Source organism: Heptranchias perlo, unplaced genomic scaffold, assembly GCF_035084215.1.
Source record: "Heptranchias perlo isolate sHepPer1 unplaced genomic scaffold, sHepPer1.hap1 HAP1_SCAFFOLD_64, whole genome shotgun sequence".
Lineage (NCBI taxonomy): Eukaryota > Metazoa > Chordata > Chondrichthyes > Hexanchiformes > Hexanchidae > Heptranchias > Heptranchias perlo.
In genome coordinates this window covers 389,562-412,057 of record NW_027139666.1, presented here as the reverse complement: position 1 = coordinate 412,057, position 22,496 = coordinate 389,562, and the positions used below count along the sequence as shown (strand labels likewise).

Here is a 22,496-nt window from a genome sequence, read left to right as displayed (position 1 = left end):
ACATCTTGTATTATTTCTCAAAAAGCATTTGTTGGATAAAATATAATTCCTGTCTGTTATTTCCAAATTTATTTGAAGTATTGGATTGATATCAGTTACTTCAGTGAACTCATTGGTGTCAATGGATAGTAAAATCAGGCGTAGTGAACAATGGGGGCCCGATCCGCTATCGCCGACTTACTCCACCGCCAAAGCGGAAAATCCACTCTCTTAATTAGCAGTTTACAAAATTCTTCTTCCAGCTGATTTGTAGAATCTCATGTGTTGGGGTTTGAATTGTGAAGCGGATTTTCTCCGCCAGTTTTACCGTCTCACAGAGACTCTCACCCTGAATCTGTGAAAAGGTTATGACCATGAACTGGGACTGGAGCCGAACACATCCCCAGTTACGGTGTGGCCTGGACACCCCATTCTCTCTGTTTTATATCAGACAGTATTCCACCTTCAAAATCAGCACTCGAGAGAGAAAGCAAGACACACACCGTCAGTCTTACACTTCCTATCAGTATGTTCATATCACGCTCAATAGCAGTATCCAACCTTCATATACAGCACCGGAGAGTGAGAGAGAAAGGGAGACAGATACTGTGACAGAGCGAGCGGAGAGGCACAGTGCAACAGTATCAGTTCCAGACTGACTTGTAAAGTTGCGTTTTATCCAGAAATTCCCGTTGTAGAGACAGAAGATGCAGTCTTGTCTCTCACTGATATACCAGAGACGGACACACTATTCATCCCACACTCAGGGACAGTGCAGAGAGTGACCAAAACAATGTGGGCCGAATTTAACCCTCTCTTGCCTGTTGTACTACATTCGGTTTTGCAGATCAGGGCCGTTCGCTATTACTCTCAGTGACCGAGAGTTTCAATCTGATTATATTAATATGGGACTGTTGCTGTCAGATATTATTCCTACACGCTCCCAGCAAATACACGGACTCCGACTTTCATCCCATTTTTCTCCAGGATTGGTTTGAGAAATCCTGCATCCAGTTTCGGAGTCACACGTTAATTAATGGTTAATGGGGCCAAGAATGAACAGAATCCTTTGGCTCATTTCAAAACGTCCCACTTTATCTATGAAAGACTATTTACCATCAAAAGATAACGAGAGAAACAGCAGGGATGGAAACATCTAGTTTAATAGTTAGACATGATGTGGAGATTCTGCAGGTAACACCTCTCTGTCTGAACACGGTGATTGCCTTGGCAACGGGCAGTTGCAGGGGCAGTCTGTAAACACCATGTATTATTGTTCAATATGTATAAATGCGTAGGCTTCAAGGAGATCTTGAAACATTTGCCTGAGGAAGGAGAAAATCTCCGAAAGCTTGTGAATTTAAAATAAAATTGCTGGACTATAACTTGGTGTTGTAAAATTGTTTACAATTAATAGTTAGAGATTGTAAAGTCAGTCTGGATTCCAGCGTTAGTCACTGGTGGAATCCCATCTGTTTTCCATTCTGGTGCCTGTTCCTGCACTGCCTGTGGACCCCATTCCCTCTGACCTTTCCCCCAGACCCACTTCCTTTGCTCAGACTCTGAAAAATTCCAATTGGGGAAAGTTTCCATCGATTTTTGTATTGTGAATTAAACCAGATATCTGCGCATGCGTGACTCAGCCCCGCCCCCCGCGCTGCTTGTTGGTGAGTGGAAGAGCGCATGCGCTCTCCCCTCCCCCTGCTCGGCCTGTGGGCGCCATTCCCTCAGTGAGCGGAAGAAGATGGTTTAAAACAGCCGAGAATGGAGAGATCACGGCCCCCGGGGGAAGGGAGCAAAGGGCAGCCTCGTTACAGCAGCTCATCGCTTCGGGACCGTGTCCGCAGATGGACTCAGAGATCGGCATTGAGTCCGGGGGAAGGTCAGGGGGAGTCCGGGGGCTGTTTGTAAGAGGCGGAGTGGATCAGGAACTGGTCCCGGAACATGGAGTGAGCGGGGGAAAGGGAGAGGTCATTCTCGGGCTGTGTGTGTACCGGGTGTGTCCAGGGGAAGGGAGAGAGAATGGGGAGAAACTGCTATTTAAAATCATTGCTGCTTTCTCTCCCCAAACCAGTAGTGAATGTTCCTGGTTTAGTTCCAGTCTCACCCTGTTTATTGTTATTGGAGAGTGAATTGTGGAAACAGAGACGGACAGTAATGATGTGTGGACTTATACAAAGAGCAACTATTGAAGGCACCAGGTGAGAAGTGTGAAGGACACAATTTAAACAACTGCTGTTATATTTCTGTTGAACGGTTATTCTCCTGGGAGAGGGAATTAGAAACCTGACCTGTACAAAGTCCCCGCCCCATCGGGTAGTCCCATTCATGGATCAGTGCGGGTGTTGGGTTGAGTCTGGATGTCACTAAATTGTTGTAAAACAGCCCAACACACCTGGTGTGCAGAAGCTGAGTGCTGCAGTACTGCAGTGGAGTCAGACACTGACACTCTTTGTATCGCTGATTTATATAATTATCATTAACAGAGCTATTAAACTTATCACTTTTGTATTTTCTACCTCACTGGTTCTGGAGTTACAACAGTTACTTTTTTCTTCTGACAGAAAAATACTTGAAGGGCCAAGAATAAATGTGATGCTTCCTCCATCCTAGGCACAAGGAACAGTGCAGCCAGCTCCTCCTCACACACAGTAGGTACGTTATCATTCACAGAGACGCAGACAGGTCATCAGTTCCACAGTCTCAGACAGCAGAAGCAGTCAGTCCCAAACTGATCCCAATATCCGGAGGCACATTTTCAATCCAACACGGAAACAGAGCAGGTGAGGCAGACGCTGCTTCCATTTCCCCCTAACTCAGTACCACTGACAGGTAGATACAAAAATCCCAGTCCAAAGTCATGCTTTAAGATTGTCAATCCCACAGTAGGTTAACGGTAGCTACGAATTAAATACCAGATAGTAATCACACATGGTGCCCGATTGAAAGGTACGGAATGAATTGCAATAATGTAACCCGAGATTCAAATTGAATACTTGACAAGAACTTCACACACATGTGAGTTTAATACATGTCGTATCCATTCGAATAGTGTAGCATGAGATACAAATTGCATACAGGTCCAAAACTCTCATACAGTGTCAGATTGAGAAATGCTGTGACAGCGTAACATGAGAAACAAATTAGATATCAGTTTATAATACACTCATGGTATGAGATTTAAAGATACAGTATCAATTCTATTAGTGCAGACTGAGATACACATTACACAGCAGTCCAAAAATGTCATCATATCAGTTTGAAAGATACATTATCATTCAAATTTGTGTTCAGAGATACAGATTTAATCATAGTCCAAAAAGCACACAAATTATCTGATTAAAAACCTCCAGCATCTTATCCGAAAGTGCATCCATATTTACAAATTAAATAATGAGAAAAACTATTTAAACATTAAGATATTAAAGCTAAATTATTGAACGCTATAATGTAAACAGAGAGAATAATTTTACAGACACAGAATGAATCCCACACTCGCATACCGTACCAGAGACTGAGACACGCAGAAGGAATCTCAAACTCACATACAATACCAGAGACTGACAGATACAAAAAGTGAATCCCACACTCACACACAGCACCAGAGACTGACAGGTAAAGTATGAATCCCACACTCACACAAGCTACCTGAGACTGAGATACAGAAAGAATCCCAAACTAACCTACAGTATGAGAAACTGCATATGTGGAAATAATACACACACACACAGTACTAGAGAAGGTATATACAGACCGAAACCCACACACAGTACCAGAGAAGGTATATACAGAGTGAATCCCACACACAGTACCAGAGAAGGTATATACAGAGTGAATCCCACACACAGTACTAGAGAAGGTATATACAGAGTGAATCCCACACACAGTTCTCGAGAAGGTATAAACAGAGTGAATCCCACACACAGCACTAGAGAAGGTATATACAGAATGAATCCCACACACAGCACTAGAGAAGGTATATACAGAATGAATCCCACACACAGCACAAGAGAAGGTATATACAGAATGAATCCCACACACAGTACTGGAGAAGGTATATACAGAATGAATCCCACACACAGTACCAGAGAAGGTATATACAGAGTGAATCCCACACACAGTACCAGAGAAGGTATATACAGAGTGAATCCCACACATAGTACCAGAGAAGGTACATACAGAGTGAATCCTGCACACAGTACCAGAGAAGGTATATACAGTATAAATTCCACACACAGTACCAGAGAAGGTATATACAGACTGAATGCCACACACAGTACCAGAGAAGGTATATACAGAGTGAATCTCACACACAGTACGAGAGAAGGTATATACAGAGTGAATCCCACACACATTACTAGAGAAGGTATATACAGAATGAATCCCACACACAGTACTAGAGAAGGTATATACAGAGTGAATCCCACACACAATACTAGAGAAGGTATATACAGAGTGAATCCCACACACAGTACCAGAGAAGGTATATACAGAGTGAGCCCCACACACAGTACCAGAGAAGGTATATACAGAGTGAATCACACACACAGTACTAGAGAAGGTATATACAGAGTGAATCACACACACAGTACTAGAGAAGGTATACACAGAGTGAATCCCACACACAGTACCAGAGAAGGTATATACAGAATGAATCCCACACACAGCACAAGAGAAGGTATATACAGAATGAATCCCACACACAGTACTGGAGAAGGTATATACAGAGTGAATCCCACACACAGTACTGGAGAAGGTATATACAGAGTGAATCCCACACACAGTTCTAGTGAAGGTATATACAGAGTGAATCCCACACACAGTAATAGAGAAGGTATATACAGAGTGAATGCCACACACAGTAATAGAGAAGGCATGTACAGAATGAATGCCACACACAGTACCAGAGAAGGTATATACAGAGTGAATCCCACACACAGTACCAGAGAAGGTATATACAGAGTGAATCCCACACACAGTACTAGAGAAGGTATATACAGAGTGAATCCCACACACAGTTCTCGAGAAGGTATAAACAGAGTGAATCCCACACACAGCACTAGAGAAGGTATATACAGAATGAATCCCACACACAGCACTAGAGAAGGTATATACAGAATGAATCCCACACACAGCACAAGAGAAGGTATATACAGAATGAATCCCACACACAGTACTGGAGAAGGTATATACAGAATGAATCCCACACACAGTACCAGAGAAGGTATATACAGAGTGAATCCCACACACAGTACCAGAGAAGGTATATACAGAGTGAATCCTGCACACAGTACCAGAGAAGGTATATACAGTATAAATTCCACACACAGTACCAGAGAAGGTATATACAGACTGAATGCCACACACAGTACCAGAGAAGGTATATACAGAGTGAATCTCACACACAGTACGAGAGAAGGTATATACAGAGTGAATCCCACACACATTACTAGAGAAGGTATATACAGAATGAATCCCACACACAGTACTAGAGAAGGTATATACAGAGTGAATCCCACACACAGTACCAGAGAAGGTATATACAGAGTGAGCCCCACACACAGTACCAGAGAAGGTATATACAGAGTGAATCACACACACAGTACTAGAGAAGGTATATACAGAGTGAATCACACACACAGTACTAGAGAAGGTATACACAGAGTGAATCCCACACACAGTACCAGAGAAGGTATATACAGAATGAATCCCACACACAGCACAAGAGAAGGTATATACAGAATGAATCCCACACACAGTACTGGAGAAGGTATATACAGAGTGAATCCCACACACAGTACTGGAGAAGGTATATACAGAGTGAATCCCACACACAGTTCTAGTGAAGGTATATACAGAGTGAATCCCACACACAGTAATAGAGAAGGTATGTACAGAGTGAATGCCACACACAGTAATAGAGAAGGCATGTACAGAATGAATGCCACACACAGTACCAGAGAAGGTATATACAGAGTGAATCCCACACACAGTACCAGAGAAGGTATATACAGAGTGAATCCCACACACAGTACCAGAGAAGGTAGAAACAGAGTGAATCCCACACATAGTACCAGAGAAGGTATATACAGAGTGAATCCTGCACACAGTACCAGAGAAGGTATATACAGTATAAATTACACACACAGTACCAGAGAAGGTATATACAGAGTGAATGCCACACACAGTACCAGAGAAGGGATATACAGAGTGAATCCCACACACAGTACAAGAGAAGGTATATACAGAGTGAATCCCACACACAGTACTAGAGAAGGTATATACAGAGTGAATCCCACACACATTACTAGAGAAGATATATACAGAATGAATCCCACACACAGTACTAGAGAAGGTATATACAGAGTGAATCCCACACACAGTACCAGAGAAGGTATATACAGAATGAATCCCACACACAGTACTAGAGAGGTATATACAGAATGAATCCCACACACAGTACTCGAGAAGGTATATACAGAGTGAATCACACACACAGTTCTAGTGAAGGTATATACAGAGTGAATCCCACACACAGTAATAGAGAAGGTATATACAGAGTGAATCCCACACACAGTACTGGAGAAGGTATATACAGAGTGAATCCCGCACTCACATAGAGTACCAGAGTGTGACAGATACAGAATCTATCGCACAATCACACACAGTACCAGAGACTGAGAGATCCCAAATGAATCTCACAGTCACCTACATTAGTGCAGGCTGATTTACACTTAACATACCAGACCAAATATCTCATAATGTCAGATTGAAAGATACATTATCAATTCCATTGGTGCAGACTGATCTACACATTACATATCACTACAAAAAAACTGACACAGATTCAGACTGAAATATACAGTATTCCATTCACACAGACTGAGCTACACATTATATACAAGTTCAAAAATGTCACCATATCAGTTTGGAAGACACACCAAATCACAATTGTGTTTCCATCGATACAGATTTAATAGAATTCCAAAAAGTGCCCACATTCTCTGATTATAACCTGCAACATTACATTTTGAAGTGTATCAGTATCTACCAATAAAAGACTGGGGAACATATTCATACATTAATGTATTAAAGTACAGTTTTGAATGCTGTACAATAAACGGAGATACAATTTACTTAAATATAATGAATGAATCTCACACTCAGATACAGTGCCAGAGACTGACATGTACAATGAATCCCATGCTCACACAATGTACCAGTGACTGGCAGATCCAGATTGAATGCCGCACTCACACACTGTGGCACAGACTGACAGATACAGAATTTATATCACTCACATATGGTTTCAGAAATTAAGAGGTATGGAATGAATATCTCACTCACTTACAGCACCAGATGCAAACAGAAACAGAATGAATCACTCATACACGCGCGCACACACACACACACACACACACACACACACACACACACAACCAGAGACTGATAGGAACACAATTAATCCCACACTCACATACAGTACCAGTGATTGAGAGATACAGAATGAATCCCACACTCGCACACAGTACAAGAGACTGACAGATACAGAATGAATCCCACACCCACACACAGTACCAGAGATTGACAGATACAGACTGAATCCCACACTCACACACAGAACCAGAGAATGACAGATACAGGATGAATCCCACACTCACACACAATACCAGGGACTGAGAGATAAAGAATTAATCACACACTCACACACAGTACCACCGATTGACAGATACAGAATTAATCTCACAGTCATGTTACTGCAGACTGAGTTACACATCAGATACCAGTCCAAAAACCTCATAGTGTCTGATTGAAAGATGCAGTATCAATTCCATTAGTGCAGACTGAGCTACATTTTATATACATTGCAAAATACTCATACAGTATTATACTGAAACATACAGTATCAATACCATTGGTACAGACTGAGCTACACGTTACACACAAGTCCAAAAACCTCATAAATGATCAGACTGGAAGATGTAGTTTCAATTCTATTATCACAGACTGAGACACAGATGACATGGCAGTCCAACAATCTCATAAATGATGACTGGAAGATACAGTATCAATTCTATTAGCACAGACTGAACTACACATTAAATATCAGTCCGAAAATCTCATACAATATTAGGCTGTAAGATACAGTATCAATTTCATTAGTGCAGACTGAACCACACATGATATAGCAGTCCAAGAATCTCAAAGAGTATCAGACTCAAAGATACAATATCAATTCCATTTGCACAGACTGAGGTACATGTGACACACCAGTCCAAAAATCTCATAGAATATCACATTGAAAGATTCAGTATCACTTCCATTAGTGCAGACTGAGCTACATCTCACATTCCAGGCCAAAAATCTCATACAGTATCAGACTGATAGAGACAGTATCCACTCCTTTAGTGCAGGATGAGCTACATTTAATACCAGTTCAAAAATCTCATACAGTGTTCGACCCAGATACAGAATTAATTCCGTCAGTGCAGAATGAGCTGCACACTACATACCAGTCCAATAATTTCACTGTGAACAGATTGAAAGGTACATTATCATTCACAATAGAGTTCAGAGATTAAGATGTGATCCCACTCCAAAACTCACACACGTTGTTTGATTGAAGGAAATTAATATTTACAGATTAAATACACGATGAAGAACTATATCATTTAAAGTGTTAAAGATACAGTTTCAAATACAATGCTGTAAACTGAAAGAAGAATACAGAATGAATCCAGACTTGCACATTGTCTCAGAGACTGAATTACAGAATGAATCCCAAACTGAGATAAAGCAGCAGAGAATGGCAGATACAGAATGTATCCCACACTCAGATACAACACCAGAGATTGACAGATACAGAATGTATCCCACACTCAGATACAACACCAGAGATTGACAGTTGCAGAGTTAATTCCACACTCACACATAGTACCAGAGACTGACTGATACAGAATGAACCCATCACTTATATGCAGTACCTGAAACTGACAGATGCAGAATATACCCCATGCTCACACTCAAAAACAGAGTCTGACAGATACAGAATGAATCCCAACGTACCAGAGACTGACAGATACAGAATGAACCCATCACTTATATATAGTACCTGAAACTGACAGATGCAGAATATACCCCATGCTCACACTCAATAACAGAGTCTGACAGATACAGAATAAACCCCACAAGACACAGTACCAGAGACTGACTTCTACTGGACGTAAGCGAGAACTGTAAAAGAGCGGAACCAATTCACATTTCCTGTCGTGGTTACAGAAACAGGACAATGTGCAATGTGAGGAAAGTTTCTGTCTGTAACTTTTATTCTCGTATTTTTGCACATTTTGATAGTGAAAAATGAAGTCAATTGATTCATAATAATTTTTTTGTTTTACTCATTCGATAGTTGTGAATTTGCCCCATTATTTTTCACTTACATTGCGCAGTATTTCTCTCCAATTTCTCAGGATGATTTACATTGCTCCTCTGTCCCGTTTAGACTCTTAATTTCCAAGGAGTATGTGGCCTCCTTAATCCCCCTGGCAAAATGCACCACCTCACACCTTTCTATATTGAAATTCAATGGCCATTTACACGGCCGTTCTGCAAGCTGATTTTCTCGTAGTCTTCCTCGATATAGACAATATACCCGAAATTAATTACAAGAATTTAAAACAGCGTTGCAAGTAGTGTTTGGTCCAACAGCTCGTCTCCATTCCCAGTTTTTCTAAATCCCACCCGTGCAATATAATGTGAAGAATGAGTTGATCTTCTGTCCCTCTCTCATCTGCAAACTTCAATGATCCGGGATTTGGGGACATCTACTGGCCGGAAGCAGAACTGCAACAGTTCGGAACAAATTGCTGAAACCGGACAATGTGCAGTATGAGCGTGTTTGTGATTGGTGCCAGGTATTAAATCTGATTTTTTTTCTACCTGCCCTGTTTGTGATTGAACAGTAAACAGAGCCGGACAGTAAGGATGTGGGGAGTTATACAAAGAGCATCTATTGCAGGCATCATGTGAGAAATATGAAGGACACATTTTAAACAGCAGCTCTGTGGTTTTGGTTGAACTGTTAGCCCCATCGGAGAGGGGTTTAGAAGCCTGACCTGTGCAAAGGTCCCCGCCCCATCGGGTCGTCCCATTCATGGATCAGTGAAGGTGTTGGATTGTGTCTGGATGTCACTAAATTGTTGTAAAACAGCCCAACACACCTGGTGTACAGAAGCTGAGTGCTGCAGTACTGCAGTGGAGTCAGACACTGACACTGTTTGTATCACTGGTTTTCATTTGTGGATATTACAATGATTATTAACAGAGAGATTCAATTGATCACTTTTGTATTTTCTACCTCACCTGTTCTTGAGTTACAAGACTTAATTTCTCTTTCTACAGGCAAATACTTGAAGGACCCAGAATCAGTGTGATGTTTCCTCCGCAAGGAACAGTGCAGCCAGCTCCTTCTCACACACAGTATGTACATTATCACTCACAGAGCACAGAGACACAGACAAGTCATCAGTTCCACAGTCTCACACAGCAGAAATAGTCAATCCCACACTGATCCCAATCCAACAGTCAAACAGAGCAGGAGATACAGATGGAATTTCCATTTCTAAACAACTCAGTACCGCTGACCGGCAGATAAATAATTCCCAGTCCAAAATCACACCCAGTATCAGATTGAAAGGCACTGTGTTAATCTCACATTAGTTCAGCCTTAGCTACAAATTAAATACCAGTTAGAACTGACACATGAGACCGATTGATAGATACAGAATGAATCACAATAGTTTACCCCGAGATTCAAATTAAATACCAGCCCACAACTCACACACATTATGAGTTTAAAGATGCAGTATTCATGCCAATAGTGTACACTGAGATACAAATTAGATACCAGTTCAGATGTTACCCATATTTGACTCACATATATGTCCACAAACTCCATAGTGTCAGAATGAAATGTACAGTGTCAATTCCTTTACTGCAGACTGAGGTACACATGAGATACCAGTCCAAAATTCTCATACAGTATCAGATTGAAAGATACAATAACAATTCCATTAATACAGATTGAGCTGCTCATTATATACCAGTGCAAAATTCACATGCAGTATCGTACTGAAATATAGAGTTTCAATTCCTTTACTGCAGACTGAGGTACACAGTAGATGCCAGTCCAAAAATCACATTCAGTGTCAGACTGAAAGACACAGTTTCGATTTGACTCGTATAGACTGACCCACACGTTACATGCCAGTATACAAATCTCACACAGTATCAGACTGAAAGATACAGTATCAATCCCATTAGTGCAGACTGAGCGACACATCATATACTGGTCTAAAAATCTCAGTGACAGGTTGAAAGATACAGTATTAATTCCAACAGTGCAGATTGAGCGACACATTATATATGGTCCAAAATTCGAATACAGTATCGTAATGAAAGATACAGTATCAATTTCATTACTGCAGACTGAGGTACACATTTGTTACCAGTCTAAAATTCTCATACAGTATCAGATTGAAAGATGCATTATCAATTCCATTAGTGCAGACTGAGCTACACATTACATACAGTCCAAAAATCACATTCAGGGTCATGCTGAAAGATACAGTATCAATCCCAGTATTGCAGACTGAGCCACACCTTACAAACCAATCTAAATATATTACACGGTATTAGACTGAAAGGCACAGTACGAATTCCATTAGTACAGACCCAGCTACATATTGTATCCAGTCCAAAATTCGTATATACATATTATCATATTGAAACATACAGTCTGAATCCTATTAGTGTAGACGAAGCTACCCATAGCAAACGATTCCAATAATTACTTCAAACTCATGCTGAAAGGTATGGCATCAATTCCATTATTGCGGACTGAGTTATTCCTGACATACCAGTCCAAATATAGCACAAAGTGTCAGCCTGAAAGATAAAGTATCAATTCCATTAGTGCAGACTGAGCTACACAATAAATACCAGATCAATAATTTCACGGTAAAATATTGAAATATACATTATCATTTACAATAGTCTTTCAAGAGATTAAGATGTAATCCTACACCAAACCTCACACATTGTTTGATTGAAACAAAATACAGAAGTGTATCCATATTTAAAAAATAATGCTAGACAAAGGACCGTGCAAACATTAATGAATTAAAGATACAGTTTCAAGTAACATGCTGTATCCTGAAATAAGAATACAGAACGAATCCAGACTTGCACTTTGTCCCAGAGACTGAGTTACAGAATGAATCCCACACTGAGATAAAATTCCAGAGACTTCCAGTCACAGAATGAATCCCACACTCACAGGTGGTTCCAGAGACTGACAGATACAGAATGAATCCCACACTCACACACAGTACCAGAGACTGACAGATACAGAATGAATCCCACACTCACAGACAGCACCAGAGACTGACAGATACAGAATGAATCCCACACTCAGACACAGTACCAGAGACTGACAAATTCAGAATTGATCCCACACTCACACAAAGTACCAGAGACTGACAGGTTCAGAATGAATCCCACACTCACACAAAGTACCAGAGACTGACAGATACAGAATGAATCCCACACTCACACAAAGTACCAGAGACTGACAAATTCAGAATGAATCCCACACTCACATACAGTACCAGAGAATGACAGATAGAGAATTAATCTCACACTCACAGACAGTACTGGAGGCTGACAGATACAGAATGAATATACAGTCTGACATCGACTGGCCGTAAGCGAGAACTCTAACAGAGTGGAACAAATTCACATTGTCTGTCATTACAGAAACAGGACAAAGTGCAATGTGAGGAAATAGTTTCTCTCTGTAACTTCTACTCTGTTCTTTTTTAATATTTTGACAGTGAAAAATTAAGACAACTGACTCATAATAAAGTTTTTGTTTTGTTGATTCAAAAGTTGTGAATTTGCCACATTATATTTCACTGTACATTGCGCAATATTTCTGTCTGATTTCTCAGGACATGAATTAGATTAATTCAAATAAATCGAACTAAAACACAAATAAAAACTGAGCACAAAGCTGGAAGTTTTAATGGCGACCGTCAAAAGTGAAAGGGATAAAATAGAGAGAAAAAAATACCAAAAATGCTGGAAAGACTCAGCAGGTCCGGCAGCATATGTGGAGAAGGGAAGCTCGGGTTCACGGTTCAGGACTATGACCCTTCAATAGATCAGAAAGGTTAATCCGAAATAATTTAAATAAGGGACGGGAATCAGCAGAGAGAAAAAACTTCAGAAAATCTATTAATTTCACTGAATCCGGGCAATTGTTTCCCGTGTCCACTGTACAGATCAGTGTAAATAATAATACAAAGGGAAAGAGTTAAATTCAAAGTTATGGGGGAAAGAAATGACCTTTCAAAGTATTTTTAAAATATAAATAAGACCCGTTTGTGTTTTCGAAACACTATCCCTCTGAACATCATCAAATTCGGTTCCAGTCTTGGTGATTCTGAATTCAGCGTGCTGGGATTCAAACCTGTTGGAATGAACTGTTTGGAAGGCAGCTCTGCTCACCATTATAGCGCCTTATTTGACTAGGAGGGAAAAATCGAGTGTTTCTGTGGAGTTTGGGTTTGGGGTTTCTGGTACTTTAATCATAGACAATAAATAGTTTCCAAACATCAGCCCCTGAACAGACACAAAAAGCTGGTGGAATTTCTCATTCATAGATATTAAATAAGAGGATGGCAAAAGCGAATAGGAAGAGGTAAGGAAGAAGTCACAAAAACAATTAGGGAAGCTAACAGCAACTACGAAATCAAATTATCAAGGAATATAAAAAGAAATAGTAAATTATTCCACAGACACAAAAATAACAAAAGGAAAACCAGAATAGTTTGAGTGCCACTAAGGGATGCACAAGATAAACTCACAGGTAATGTCAGCGAAATGGCAGAAATATTGAATTGTTACTTTGCCTCAGTATTTACCAGGGAGATTAACAGGGTAAATATGATATAGAGGAAGAGGACAATAAAGATATCAAGACATTTAAGTTAGAAAGGGTGGTTAAACTGGTCCAGATGGATTGCATCCGCACATATTAAGTGAAGCAAGGGAAGAGATAGCAGAGGCACTGTTACATATATAGAAAAAAAATCATCACAAAAACGAATAGTGCCAAAGGGCAGGATGATAGTTAATGTGATTCATATATTTTGAAACAGGAGATAGAACAAGTCCAGGGAACTATAGGCCAGTTAACAAATGGTCGGTGGTAGGAATGATCATGGAATCTTTTACTCAATGAAGCAATCGAAAAACATCTAGAAACCGAAAATATAATAAAGAATAGTCAGCACGGATTTCAGAAAGGGAAGTTTTAACAGTTTGACAGAAGGTTTGAAAGTTTAAATTACAGTTCAACATAACTTATCTGCTTTTCAATTCTATTCCTCTAGAAATAAACCCCAGTGCTGTGTTTGCTTTCTGTGGCCTCATCAACCTGTGTTGCTACTTTTAATGATTTGTCAATCTGTACCCCGAAATCCCTTCGCTCTTCTACCACATTTAGACTCTTATTTTCCAAGCAGTATGAGGCCTTCTTATTCCCCCGAGCAAAATGCACCATCTCACACCTTTCTATATTGAAATTCAATGGCCATTTACACCGCCTTTCATCAAGCTTATTAAAGTCTTCTTGTATTTTGTTGGATTCTTCGTCAGTATAGACTATACACCCTAAATTAATTACAAGAATTTAATACAGCATGCAACCAACATTTGGTCCAACCAAATGTTTCCAATTCCCAGTTTTTCTAAATCCCACTCGTGCAACATAATGTGAAGAATGAGTTTATCTTCTGTCCCTCTCTCACCTGCAAACTTCAATGACCCGGGGTTTGGGGACATCTACTGGCCGGAAGCAGAACTGCAACAGTTCGGAACAAATTGCTGAAACCGGACAATGTGCAGTGTGAGCGTGTTTGTGATTGGTGGCAGGTTCTAAATCTGATTGGTTTCTTCAGATATCCAATCAGAGAGTGAATGGAAAAGGTGACGTTGTATCACTCCGAATGACCCAATCACAATCAATGCCTTCCTCCATCCCTCATTACCATAGGGTTGTGGGGCTGCCGATTTAATCCGAGTTCGGAGCGGATTTGGGTCATTCCTGGGTCTGAAATTGAGTTTGAAAATGCCTGAGGACAAGAAAGCAGCTCCCAAGAAGGGCGCCAAGAAAACCTTGAGTAAAGCACCAGCCAAGGGCGGCAAGAAGCGGAGAAAGTCGAGGAAGGAGAGTTACTCCATCTACGTCTACAAAGTGATGAAGCAGGTTCACCCCGACACCGGCATCTCCTCCAAGGCCATGGGCATCATGAACTCCTTTGTGAACGATATTTTCGAGCGCATCGCGGGTGAGGCTTCCCGCCTGGCCCATTACAACAAGCGGGCGACCATCAGCTCCCGGGAGATCCAGACCGCCGTGCGCCTGCTGCTGCCCGGGGAACTGGCCAAGCACGCCGTATCGGAAGGGACGAAGGCGGTGACCAAGTACACCAGCTCCAAGTAAAACTCCACAATGCACTGAAAAAAATGAACACAAAGGCTCTTTTAAGAGCCACCCACAGTCTCTCTGAAGACGCTGTAACGACCCCTCTGTGTAGAATCATTTTACTGTAGAATGTTTGATACTAACTGTTTTTCTATAACACTTGTGCTTTTCTAATTTCTCTTGAACTCTAGTAGATTCTCATCATCACTGCCGATTATAATCTGTGTGTTGCTTTTTTATTTAGTCCCAATAACCAAAAACGTGTCACTGATCCTCTAGTTCTCGTTCATATTCCGACCCTTCCCCCGCTACTGCCCATTAAGAGCCGTTTTAAGGGGGTGGATTAGACTTCAGTCATTTCTTTCTCCTTTTCACGTTTGTTTGTTCATTATTCGGGAATATCACTATCAGAACCGCAATCCTTTGTAAAGCAACAGCCTTGAAAGAGACTTCACACCGAGTACAGAACAGTCTAAAGGATCTGTTACTGTTCGACTCCTGACACCAGGAGTCCCGGCTCCGGTTTCGATCGCGATGCAGCTCCTGCGAACAGGGATCAATGCACAATCTGTCGTTTGTTCCTTTCACAAAGATTGAGCTGGAATCTGTCTCGTTACAAAATGGGTCTTTATTCCCGCCCGATTGAACATGAACGGTTAATGAAGCCGGATTTTAACCGGAATGTATAAGGTTCTGGAAGTTGTGACGGGAAATGTGGAACAACAGAGTAAAAGGAGAGAGATATTTAAATTTTTGTCTTTCGCGACATTATTTACTAAATCCGATTCTTGTGTTACAGATATATTGGCGGGCTTTTCAAATTTCAAAAAAACGGTTCAGTTCGGTATTTTCCGTCCTTTTCTCATTCGGCTATTGATTGGTGAATAAAACAGCTCTCTGAATGGGCTGTTCGTTGAACCAATGAGATTGAGAACAGATGGACCAATCACAAGTGCCCCCACTGCACTCCTCCAGAAGGTATAAGAAGGGCGAGTGCGGGAGGATTTCTTCATTCATTGTGAAAGTGTTTGTGAGATTGTGGAAATGTCTGGAAGAGGAAAAACCGGCGGTAAAGCTCGGGCCAAGGCCAAGTCTCGCTCATCCCGGGCCGGACTGCAGTTCCCTGTGGGCCGTGTTCACAGGCTCCTGCGAAAGGGGAACTATGCTGAACGTGTGGGTGCCGGAGCCCCGGTCTATCTGGCTGCTGTGCTCGAGTATCTGACGGCTGAAATCCTCGAGCTGGCCGGCAACGCGGCCCGCGACAATAAGAAGACCCGCATCATCCCCAGACACCTGCAGCTGGCCATCCGCAACGACGAGGAGCTCAACAAGCTGCTGGGACGGGTGACCATCGCTCAGGGCGGGGTGCTGCCTAATATCCAGGCCGTGCTGCTGCCGAAGAAAACCAGCAGTGTGAGCACCAAGAGCAAGTAAAGCGGCCAAGATTTAACCTGATAACCCAAAGGCTCTTTTCAGAGCCACCCACGGTATCAATGAAAGGGCTGGTCACTGTCTGTGGGCTCAGGAATTAACTTCAAAAGAACTTGATTCCGATTCGAGAAACTAACAATAACTTGTTATGCACAAATCATCCATATCGGTCTGTTGCAGTAATCGCTTCCGGACCGCAGATGTCGCCAACCTCCAATCGATTATAATTTGCAGTTTGTCTGGTGAATGAGACAAAATACCAGAACCGTTAGAATTGCCAACTGGGCGGGTGGGATACAGAAATACCAGGGACGCTTAATATTATTCACCGTCCCATCCTCGGACAACACTGGCTCAGTCTGTGTTATTTTACCCAGATTTGTACAACGGATGCTGACTGATGTGCTGTTATTGTATCAGCGATTACTGAATTAAGAATGTGAGTGAAATTTGTGTTTGGATGTGAGTGAGGTATTTATTCTGTCCCTGTCCGTCTGATATCTGCTCCCTCCCCTTTATACGTTTCCCATTTAAGCAAATTTCTCACGACCCTGCCATTTCAACCCAGGAGATCACAGCTCTTTCCATCGCCGATTTGGTGGCTCTGAAAAGAGCCTTTGTTGCACTTGGTGCTGAAGCCGGGTCGGGTTTAGGCGCGCTCCCCGCGGATGCGGCGGGCCAGCTGGATGTCTTTGGGCATGATGGTGACTCGCTTGGCGTGGATGGCGCACAGGTTGGTGTCCTCAAACAGCCCCACCAGATAAGCCTCGCTGGACTCCTGCAGGGCCATGACGGCCGAGCTCTGGAAGCGCAGGTCTGTCTTGAAATCCTGAGCGATCTCTCGCACCAGGCGCTGGAAGGGCAGTTTGCGGATCAGCAGCTCGGTGGATTTCTGGTAGCGGCGGATCTCCCTCAGAGCCACAGTGCCGGGTCTGTAGCGATGAGGCTTCTTAACTCCGCCCGTGGCTGGAGCGCTCTTCCTGGCCGCTTTGGTCGCCAACTGTTTGCGAGGAGCTTTCCCGCCGGTCGATTTGCGCGCTGTCTGCTTGGTCCTGGCCATTTTCTGAACAGATCTCAACACAACCTGAGACACAGAGACTGTGAATACGGAGTGCGCTCTGGGGCCGCCTTTTAAAGCGTCTAAGGGTATCCGCCCCTGGCCTGTGATTGGCTGAGGTTTCACCCCCAGACAAGGAGGGACTGCCCCGGGACTGTGATTGGCAGGTTTGATCCGAGATCTGTCAGTCAGACCAAAACGGCGGGAGGTATTGGGTCACAATTGGCTGAGCTGAAATTAATCTTCAATTTCAAAAAGCCCGCCAATTTCAGAGCATCAAATAACAGTTTCAAGAAAATTTCATTTCCCTCCAGCAATTTAAGAATCTCTCTCTTTATAATCTCCGTTATTTCCTTCTCCTCAGCTCAAATCTCAGGCTGTTTCACATTCCGGTTCATTCTCTGATCTGTCTGTAAACGGGCGGGAATAAATCCCCGGTCATTGCTTTCCGTAACGGGAATTGCTTTCCAGCTTCAATTTCAAAAATCCCGCCAGTTCCGGCCCGGTGAAGCGCTCCTCAAACAGAAACTTCACATCGAACTGATAATTGAATGAGGGCAGGAAATAAACACCGAGCAGAGAGGACACAGCGGGAGAGGGAGTGAGGAGGGATTTTACTCTGAGCGGAGAAGGTAATGTCTGGGGAAAGACTCTGTATCACCGCCTGTACATTAATACCGTGAAACCGGGAATTCCGCTCCTTCTCTCGGGACGGCCGAGAACCCGGGCCGTTGTTTCTGATCTCCCTGTACCGAGTTTTGGGGAATCTCCCCATACTAATTAAATATCGGAAACTGATTCCCCATCCTGAGATCTTTCCTCTCCCCGTTCCCAGGTCAGTGCTCTCTCTGTGAGGCGGTGGGTGGCTCTTAGAAGAGCCTTTGTTTTGTGTCCGGTTAGAAAGGGTCGAGTTGTTCAGCCGCCGAATCCATAGAGAGTGCGGCCCTGCCGTTTCAGAGCGTACACCACATCCATGGCAGTGACCGTCTTGCGCTTGGCGTGTTCAGTGTAGGTGACCGCGTCCCTGATCACATTCTCCAGGAAAACCTTCAGCACCCCGCGGGTTTCCTCGTAGATCAGACCCGAGATCCGCTTGACACCGCCACGGCGAGCCAGGCGGCGGATGGCTGGTTTGGTGATCCCCTGGATGTTATCACGAAGCACTTTCCGGTGCCGCTTGGCTCCGCCTTTCCCCAGTCCTTTGCCTCCTTTACCTCTGCCAGACATGATTATTCTTCACTCAAATCGCCGCTGAATGAACAGCAAACTGATGTTGGTTCCGTTTTTGTGCAGCCTGCCCTGACCTGACTGAAACAGACACAGGGTGAGAGAGGGAGGGGAGGAGACAGAGATAAATATTAAACAGGGAGGGGAGGAGACAGAGTGTGATATTAAACAGGGAGGGGAGGAGACAATCAGAGAGACGGACAGAGCGGAGAGCGGACTCTGATCTTCCAGCTCCACCTCCAGCTTTCTCCACCCGCCAATTTCAAACCGTTTATCGATAATAAAACCGAAACACAGCGCTCCGCACAAACCCTTACAGACTCGGGCTTCATAAAATCCCGGAGCTTTTCAATAAGCCCCGTTACAATCAATAGTCAGTAATATTCCTGCCTAAATACAGTCCCTTCGATAACAAGTCAACCCGCCTCCTTCCATTTCAGTCCCAGACCCGATTCTATCTCCCCTCACATTCCCTCCCAGACGGGTTCAGCAGTTTATAAACACTTTATTCCAGCTGATTTGAAGAATCTCATGTGTTGGGGTTTGAATTGTGATAGCTGCCGATCTCCGCCAGTTTTACCCTGTCACGGACTGTCGCCCTGAATCTGTGAGAAAAAATGAACTGGGACTGGAGCCGAACACACGCCAGTTCCAGTGAGGCCCGGCCCGGACATCCCATTCTCTCTATTTTATTACAGACATTGGGGGTCGGGCGGTGATAGCGAATGTCAGCGAGTCACCAGGACCCTGGGTTTATTTGAAATGATTTCTATCTGAAATCTGAGCCCTGCCCCGGGACAGGAATCATCTGATTCCGGGATCAGCTCTTTTCTGAGAGACGTGGGTGGCTCTGAGAAGAGCCGTTGGGTTCAGATGGTCACAAGTTGCACTTGTTTTTTTACTTCTTTTTGCCCGCTGCTTTCTTAGGCTTTGCTGACTTCGGCTTGGGCTTGGCCCTCGGTTTTTCCACCTTCTTCGCCTTCGCCTTCACTGGCTTGGGGGTCTTGGGCTTCTTAGCCGCCGCTTTCTTCTTAATTGGTGATTTCGCCGCCTTTTTCGTGGTCGATTTCTTGACCGCTGGTTTCTTGGCCGTTAATTTCTTGAGGGCTGTTTTTTTGGCCGCTGGTTTCTTTCCGGGAGATTTCTTGGTCACTTGTTTGTTCACCTTCTTTCCCACTTTTGCCTGGGTTTCCTTCTTAGCGACTCTGAAGGAGCCCGAGGCGCCCGTGCCCTTGATCTGCACCAGGGAGCCTTTTCCCACATTTCTCTTGATACTTAATTTGATCTGGGACCGGTGCTTCTCCACATCCAGGCCTTTGGCAGCCAGAACCTTCTTTATCGCGGCCAGGGATATCCCCTTGCGATCCTTGCAATCCGCCACAATCTTGAGGATCTGTTCGCCCAACGGGGGACCGGTGGTCTTGGGTCGGGGAACCGCCTTCTTCTTCTTCGGAGCCTTGGGTGGAGCGGCGGCGGCAGGAGGAGCCGTTTCGGCGGCTGCAGTGTCTGTCATGTCCGGGACTCTGTCGAAAATCTCTCTGACAGTCAGAGCTGGGTCAGAAATGAAACGAGAGGCGGCGGCACAGAGCAACTTAAAGGCACAGCGCGGACCGGGCGGAGACACCCTGCTGTCAGCTCCCGGACCCTCCAGCCTCTCTGTGTTTCTCTCTCCTCTTAAACTCCCCGATTCCAATTCAAATCGGGCACTCCAGAGTCCCAGACTAGCCCCTTCCTATATCTCACACCGGTATGTTTGCTGTCGAAAAACTTTCACCCGAATTAAAAGCACCAGTTTCGATTTAAACCCGTTTCATTGCTGCACTGATCGCGCTCTCTCACCCGATCGCTGACATGATCTCCGTTTTTCACCTGAAATCTTGAATTGATCTGAAACTTTACCTTAAATTTCCACTTCGGAGCTCGGCAGGGGAGGAGGGCGATCCTTTGACAGGGATTTTTTAAAATTTTACTCAAAAGGGACTCGGAAATCTGGCGATGAGTCCGGCCAAACAAACACAGTGACATTAATCTAACCCATCCGCTCCTTTAACACACTCTCTCTGACACAATGTTCACATCTTCACATTCACAGGACAAACTGTTCGCCAGATTGACAATTCCCGGGACAGGCTTTCCTCCCCGCTCGGCCTGTGCTGCAGATTCTCGGGGGTTAGTTGTCGTTTCCCAGCTCAGTAACTGTTAAACACTCCGAGCCCGGCGCTCCTCAGTGTCTGGTCCCCAGATTCAGGGGCAGGAGCCAATCACAGCTGTGGATGTGATTATCCATATCTGGTTTTACATGATTATATTATTCACACTCAGCAATATGTTTGGTTGAGACGATAATACAAATTCTCCTCTCTGGGCTCCTCCAGTCTCTCTGTCTTTCTCTCCCTCCTCCTAAACTGACTGACAGACAACAGTAACTGGTGTTCTATCCGTCCCATTCTCAACACCCAGAGACGGCCAGTTGCTGAATAAATTCAACATTCATAGGCAGTCCAGTGTCAGGCCGTTACAGGCTGTTTCTCCCCACCTTTCCTTATTGGACTGGAGACTGATAAATGCACCGTCAGACCGGCTCATACATAATAGAAGGGACAGTGACCGTCTCACCAACAGCACCGGAGGTCTGTTCACAGACACAGAATTAGTCTTTACCTTCCAACAGGGTGTTCATATTACGCTCAATAACACTATCCCGCTTTCATGTACAGCGCTGGAGGGAGAGAAATACAGACGGACAGATAAAGAGACAGACAGAGACAGGCACACAGACAAAGTATCATTCTCACACTTCCTCTCAGTGTGTCCGTTTCACACTCAGCAAACAGTATCGCACCTTCGTGTACAGCGCTAGAGAGATACAGACAGGCAGAGTATCAGCCATACGCTTCCCATCAGTCTCTCTGTATCACGCTCAGCAGCAGTATTCCACCTTCATATGTTGTACATAAGAGAGAGAGAAACTGACCTGCAATGTCCCGTTTTCACCCAGTAACAAATTGGAAAATTCTCCATTCCAATTGCCATTCCAAGCTGGAGTGACGGAAGATGCAGTCTCATCTCTCACTGTTATTATTTCAGAGACAGACACATTATTAATCCCACTCTCAGGGACAGTGTCACGCATTTAACCCTCTCTTGCATGTTGTACCCTCTGCAATTTTGCAGCTCAGGGACCTTCTGTATTTCTCTCAGTGACCGAGAGTTTCACTCCGATTGAAATAAACTGGGACTGTAGCCGTCAGA

General features: G+C 43.6%; 1 protein-coding gene and 1 long non-coding RNA gene across 2 annotated transcripts in view; both read left to right on the top strand.

The window, feature by feature from the left end:
• LOC137317908 (zinc finger protein 850-like) overlaps positions 1–22,496 on the top strand; it is a 67,600-nt gene that overhangs the window by 9,773 nt on the left and 35,331 nt on the right. The window lies entirely within an intron of this gene.
• On the top strand, positions 1,688–12,934 carry LOC137317910 (uncharacterized). The gene is made up of 3 exons (XR_010961776.1): positions 1,688–2,180; positions 2,544–2,634; positions 10,381–12,934. It is a non-coding gene; the product is annotated as an uncharacterized lncRNA (long non-coding RNA).